Source organism: Danio rerio, chromosome 20, assembly GCF_052040795.2.
Source record: "Danio rerio strain M-AB ecotype USA chromosome 20, GRCz13ab, whole genome shotgun sequence".
Lineage (NCBI taxonomy): Eukaryota > Metazoa > Chordata > Actinopteri > Cypriniformes > Danionidae > Danio > Danio rerio.
This window is the reverse complement of record NC_141040.1, coordinates 29,698,941-29,705,000: the sequence shown is the minus strand read 5'-3', so window position 1 is coordinate 29,705,000 and position 6,060 is coordinate 29,698,941. Positions and strand designations below refer to the sequence as shown.

General features: G+C 40.4%; 11 non-coding genes across 11 annotated transcripts; all 11 read right to left on the bottom strand.

The window, feature by feature from the left end:
* Positions 1–75: 75 nt before the first annotated feature.
* On the bottom strand, positions 76–147 carry trnac-gca (transfer RNA cysteine (anticodon GCA)). The gene has a single exon. It is a non-coding gene; the product is annotated as a tRNA-Cys (tRNA).
* Positions 148–314: 167 nt separating this feature from the next.
* On the bottom strand, positions 315–386 carry trnac-gca (transfer RNA cysteine (anticodon GCA)). The gene has a single exon. It is a non-coding gene; the product is annotated as a tRNA-Cys (tRNA).
* Positions 387–789: 403 nt separating this feature from the next.
* trnac-gca (transfer RNA cysteine (anticodon GCA)) lies at positions 790–861 on the bottom strand. Its single transcript has one exon. It is a non-coding gene; the product is annotated as a tRNA-Cys (tRNA).
* A 402-nt stretch (positions 862–1,263) lies between these two features.
* On the bottom strand, positions 1,264–1,335 carry trnac-gca (transfer RNA cysteine (anticodon GCA)). The gene has a single exon. It is a non-coding gene; the product is annotated as a tRNA-Cys (tRNA).
* Positions 1,336–1,502: 167 nt separating this feature from the next.
* trnac-gca (transfer RNA cysteine (anticodon GCA)) lies at positions 1,503–1,574 on the bottom strand. The gene has a single exon. It is a non-coding gene; the product is annotated as a tRNA-Cys (tRNA).
* Positions 1,575–3,636: 2,062 nt separating this feature from the next.
* trnac-gca (transfer RNA cysteine (anticodon GCA)) lies at positions 3,637–3,708 on the bottom strand. The gene has a single exon. It is a non-coding gene; the product is annotated as a tRNA-Cys (tRNA).
* Positions 3,709–4,340: 632 nt separating this feature from the next.
* trnac-gca (transfer RNA cysteine (anticodon GCA)) lies at positions 4,341–4,412 on the bottom strand. Its single transcript has one exon. It is a non-coding gene; the product is annotated as a tRNA-Cys (tRNA).
* Positions 4,413–4,576: 164 nt separating this feature from the next.
* Positions 4,577–4,648, bottom strand: trnac-gca (transfer RNA cysteine (anticodon GCA)). The gene has a single exon. It is a non-coding gene; the product is annotated as a tRNA-Cys (tRNA).
* A 641-nt stretch (positions 4,649–5,289) lies between these two features.
* trnac-gca (transfer RNA cysteine (anticodon GCA)) lies at positions 5,290–5,361 on the bottom strand. Its single transcript has one exon. It is a non-coding gene; the product is annotated as a tRNA-Cys (tRNA).
* A 167-nt stretch (positions 5,362–5,528) lies between these two features.
* On the bottom strand, positions 5,529–5,600 carry trnac-gca (transfer RNA cysteine (anticodon GCA)). Its single transcript has one exon. It is a non-coding gene; the product is annotated as a tRNA-Cys (tRNA).
* Positions 5,601–5,766: 166 nt separating this feature from the next.
* Positions 5,767–5,838, bottom strand: trnac-gca (transfer RNA cysteine (anticodon GCA)). Its single transcript has one exon. It is a non-coding gene; the product is annotated as a tRNA-Cys (tRNA).
* Between the last annotated feature and the right edge of the window lie 222 nt (positions 5,839–6,060).

The following is a 6,060-nucleotide window of genomic DNA, read 5'->3' as shown; positions in this document are numbered from 1 at the left end:
GTTAGGAAGAGGCAACTTCTATGCACCAACCCAGGGTAAACATAAGCAACAGATACAAATCCGAGGTCTTACCAAAGGGGGCACCCCGATTTGAACCGGGGACCTCTTGATCTGCAGTCAAATGCTCTACCACTGAGTTATACCCCCATGACAACAAGTTTTATTTAGCAAAGAAAGAAAACTCTTTCATAAAGATCTGTCTAAAAATCAATTTTGGAAAAAGAGCGACTGGTCAATCAGTTAGGAAGATCCAACTTCAATGTAGCAACCCGTTATCGAGGTAATTTACAGACACAAATCCAAGGTCTTGACAAAGGGGACACCCGGATTTGAACTGGGAACCTCTTCATCTGCAGTCAAATGCTCTACCACTGAGCTATACCCCCAAGACAAACAGTTTGGTATAGCAAAGAAAGAAAACTCTTTCATAAAGATCTGTCTGAAAATCAATTTTGGAAAAAAAGCGACTGGTCAATCAGTTAGGAAGATCCAACTTCAAAGTAGCAACCCGGGGTCAAGGTAAGCTACGGACACAAATCCAAGGTCTTGACAAAGGGGGCACCCGGACTTGCCTTGGGTAAGTCTTGATCTGCAGTCAAGTGTTCTCCGACTGAGCTATACCCCCATGACAACAATTTTGATTTAGCAAAACAAGAAAACTCTTTCATCAAGATCTGTTTGAAAATCCAATTTCAAAAACAGATTGGTTATGCCGTTAGGAAGAGCAAACTTCTATGCACCAACCCAGGGTAAACATAAGCAACAGATACAAATCCGAGGTCTTACGAAAGGGGGCACCCGGATTTGAACCGGGGACCTCTTGATCTGCAGTCAAATGCTCTACCACTGAGCTATACCCCCATGACAACAGGTTTTATTAAGCAAAGAAAGAAAACTCTTTCATAAACATCTGTATGAAAATGCAATTTCAAAAACCGATTGGTCATGCCGTTAGGAAGAGCCAACTTCTATGTACCAACAAAGGGTAAACACAAGTAACAGATACAAATCCAAGGTCTTGCCAAAGGGGGCACCCGGATTTGAACTGGGAATCTCTTCATCTGCAGTCAAATGCTCTACCACTGAGCTATACCTCAAGACAAACAGTTTTATATAGCAAAGAAAGAAAACTCTTTCATAAAGATCTGTCTGAAAATCAATTTTGGAAAAAAAGCGACTGGTCAATCAGTTAGGAAGATCCAACTTCAATGTAGCAACCCGTTATCAAGGTAAGTTACAGACACAAATCCAAGGTCTTGACAAAGCGGACACCCGGATTTGAACTGGGAACCTCTTGATCTGCAGTCAAATGCTCTACCACTGAGCTATACCCCCATGACAATGAGTTTTATTTAGCAATGAAAGAAAACTCTTTCACAAAGATCTGTCTGAAAATCAATTTTGGCAAAAGAGCGACTGGGCAATCAGTTAGGAAGAACCTACTTCAATGTAGCAACCCGTTATCAAGGTAAGTTACAGACACAAATCCAAGGTCTTGACAAAGGGGGCACTCGGATTTGAACCGGGGACCTCTTGATCTGCAGTCAAATGCTCTACCACTGAGCTATACCCCCATGACAACAATTTTTTTTTAGCAAAGAAAGAAAACTCTTTCATAAAGATCTGTCTAAAAATCAATTTTGGAAAAAGAGCGACTAGTCAATCAGTTAGGAAGATCCAACTTCAATGTAGCAACCCGTTATCAAGGTAAGTTACAGACACAAATCCAAGGTCTTGACAAAGCGGACACTCGGATTTGAACCAGGGACCTCTTGATCTGCAGTCAAATATTCTCCCACTGAGCTATCCCACCATGACAACAATTTAGATTTAGCAAAACTAGAAAACTCTTTCATAAAGATCTGTCTGAAAATCAATTTTGGAAAAAAAGCGACTGGTCAATCAGTTAGGAAGATCCAACTTTAAAGAAGCAACCTGGGGTCAAGGTAAGCTACGGACACAAATCCAAGGTCCTGACAAAGGGGGCACCCGGACTTGCCTTGGGTATGTATTAGGGATGTAACGGTATCAGAATTTCACGGTACGGTAATACCTCGGTATGAATGTCACGGTACGGTATTTATTGAATCATTTACAGGAAAAAACAAAACTTATGAAAATACTCCAAAAAAGTGCCAAAAGTGTCAATGACATACAAATTAGCCATCTATCTGTAAGCTTTGAAACAGGAACTTCAATTTTAATAACAAAAAATTATTAAACCATGTAAAAATAATAAAGTTTCAATTTAGTATTGTTGAAAACTCATCACATTCAACATTTAATCACACTCGCCCATCTACACAGATGAGAGCTCTGCTAGTCGGACTTCTCATCAAGCATCTCCCGCTGGATCTAATCTCAGTATATTTAATTATTAAACGGGATATTTCATTCATCTTGTTGTCTTTATCTAACGACATATTCCCTGACTTTGGTCATTGGAATCTATTACTTGTTCTCAGGTAACGTGTTTTGGCTGAGCGCAAAGATAAGTTAATGATTAATGTAAGCACGTACATTCTGTATATTGACTGATCGCTTGCCTTTATTTCCTATAATGTATAAACTTATTGTATGTTATACTTTTAAAATGGCCATTATCGATTATTAAAACAGATACTCAGCAAAAGAGAGGCTGTGTTTCGTATTTTCACTGAAATTGAAAGGAGGCAGTGTTGTTATCGGCTCCGTTTTGTTATAAATATGCACACAGTGAAGATGACGCTCATCTTATGCAGCACGACGCCTCAACATGTCTGCTGTCTAAGTTGCTAATATTAAAATGAAAATAGGCAGTTCCTTAAATCATGTTTACATTTTATTGTTAATAAAGTGAAACAACGAAGCCAGGGTGATGTGAATGAAGTTATAAAGTACACCGTGCCCTTTGAAGATTTACCCGTGTCCTCGGTATAGTCTGCTTTTCCATATCAAACTGAGAAGAAGAGACTGCAGCCTTGATCAAACTTGCGAAGTCTGAACTTACAAGAAGATGATGCAGGACTGAACTGTGCGTGTTAGGCTACTTCATATTCAGGAAAAGCACCAATCAGAGAGGCGAATGTCTGCAGCCCCGCCTCAGTTTTCAGATGTCTCCGTTTTCCATTATCCACACTGAGACATTATCCACACATTTCGAAACGCTCCGTTTTCGGCGCTCGAGAGCTCTTTTCATCCCCGCTTCTAGCAGCACACTCCATTTCCGCATTACTGGATCTGTAGCAACAACAGACCGCAAGGGATGATGGTCAAGCAGGGGCTGATGGGTATTGTAGTTTTCGCTACTTCCCGTTCGCTTCATTCGCCTAAGCAAATTTTCTCAGAAGACCTATAGTTTTACCGAGTCATGCGACTTCGGTAATATCGAAAAAAATTAATATTGCGGTATGACGGTATTTACAATACCGTTACATCCCTAGTATGTATTGATCTGCAGTCAAGTTTTCTCCCACTGAGCTATACCCCCATGACAACAATTTTGATTTAGCAAAACAAGAAAACTCTTTCATAAAGATCTGTCTAAAAATCAATTTTGGAAAAAGAGCAACTGGTCAATCAGTTAGGAAGATCCAACTTCAATGTAGCAACCCGTTATCAAGGTAAGTTACAGACACAAATACAAGGTCTTGACAAAGGGGGCACCCGGATTTGAACCGGGGACCTCTTGATCTGCAGTCAAATGCTCTACCACTGAGCTATACCCCCATGACAACAGATTTATTAAGCAAAGAAACAAAACTCTTTCATAAAGATCTGTTTGAAAATGCAATTTCAAAAACCGATTGGTCATGCCGTTAGGAAGAGCCAACTTCTATGTACCAACAAAGGGTAAACACAAGTAACAGATACAAATCCAAGGTCTTGCCAAAGGGGGCACCCGGATTTGAACTGGGAACCTCTTCATATGCAGTCAAATGCTCTACAACTGAGCTATACCTCAAGACAAACATTTTGGTATAGCAAAGAAAGAAAACTCTTTCATAAAGATCTGTCTGAAAATCAATTTTGGAAAAAAAGCGACTGGTCAATCAGTTAGGAAGATCCAACTTTAAAGAAGCAACCTGGGGTCAAGGTAAGCTACGGACACAAATCCAAGGTCTTGACAAAGGGGGCACCCGGAGTTGGGTATGTCTTGATCTGCAGTCAAGTGTTCTCCCACTGAGCTATACCCCCATGACAACAATTTTGATTTAGCAAAACAAGAAAACTCTTTCATCAAGATCTGTTTGAAAATCCAATTTCAAAAACCGATTGGTTATGCCCTTAGGAAGAGCCAACTTCTATGTAGCAACAAAGGGTAAACACAAGTAACAGATACACATCCAAGGTATTGCCAAAGGGGGCACCCGGATTTGAACCGGGGACCTCTTGATCTGCAGTCAAATGCTCTACCACTGAGCTATACCCCCATAACAACAAGTTTTATTTAGCAAAGAAAGAAAACTCTTTCATAAAGATCTGTTTGAAAATCCAATTTTAAAAAACGATTGGTCATGCCGTTAGGAAGAGCCAACTTCTATGCACCAACCCAGGGTAAACATAAGCAACAGATACAAATTCAAGGTCTTACCTAAGGGGGCACCCCAATTTGAACCAGGGACCTCTTGATCTGCAGTCAAATGCTCTACCACTGAGCTATACCCCCATGACAACAATTTTTTTTAGCAAAGAAAGAAAACTCTTTTATAAAGATCTGTCTAAAAATCAATTTTGGAAAAAGAGCAACTGGTCAATCAGTTAGGAAGATCCAACTTCAATGTAGCAACCCGTTATCAAGGTAAGTTACAGACACAAATCCAAGGTCTTGACAAAGGGGGCACCCGGATTTGAACCAGGGACCTCTTGATCTTCAGTCAAATATTCTCCCACTGAGCTATCCCACCATGACAACAATTTAGATTTAGCAAAACTAGAAAACTCTTTCATAAAGATCTGTCTGAAAATCAATTTTGGAAAAAAAGCGACTGGTCAATCAGTTAGGAAGATCCAACTTCAAAGTAGCAACCCGGGGTCAAGGTAAGCTACGGACACAAATCCAAGGTCTTGACAAAAGGGGCACCCGGACTTGCCTTGGGTAAGTCTTGATCTGCAGTCAAGTGTTCTCCGACTGAGCTATACCCCCATGACAACAATTTTGATTTAGCAAAACAAGAAAACTCTTTCATCAAGATCTGTTTGAAAATCCAATTTCAAAAACAGATTGGTTATGCCGTTAGGAAGAGCAAACTTCTATGCACCAACCCAGGGTAAACATAAGCAACAGATACAAATCCGAGGTCTTACCAAAGGGGGCACCCCGATTTGAACCGGGGACCTCTTGATCTGCAGTCAAATGCTCTACCACTGAGTTATACCCCCATGACAACAAGTTTCATTTAGCAAAGAAAGAAAACTCTTTCATAAAGATCTGTCTGAAAATCAATTTTGGCAAAAGAGCGACTGGTCAATCAGTTAGGAAGATCCAACTTCAATGTAGCAACCCATTATCAAGGTAAGTTACAGACACAAATTCAATGTCGTGACAAAGGGGGCACCCAGATTTGAACCAGGGACCTCTTGATCTGCAGTCAAATGCTCTACCACTGAGCTATACCCCCATGACATTAGTTTTATTTAGCAAAGAAAGAAAACTCTTTCATAAAGATCTGTCTAAAAATCAATTTTGGAAAAAGAGCGACTGGTCAATCAGTTAGGAAGATCCAACTTCAATGTAGCAACCCATTATCAAGGTAAGTTACAGACACAAATCCAAGGTCTTGCCAAAGGGGGCACCCGGATTTGAACTGGGAACCTCTTGATCTGCAGTCAAATGCTCTACCACTGAGCTATACCCCCATGACAACAAGTTTTATTTAGCAAAGAAAGAAAACTCTTTCATAAAGATCTGTCTGAAAATCAATTTTGGAAAAAAAGCTACTGGTCAATCAGTTAGGAAGATCCAACTTCAAAGTAGCAACCTGGGGTCAAGGTAAGCTACGGACACAAATCCAAGGTCTTGACAAAGGGGGCACCCGGACTTGCCTTGGGTATGTCTTGATCTGCAGTCAAGTGTTCTCC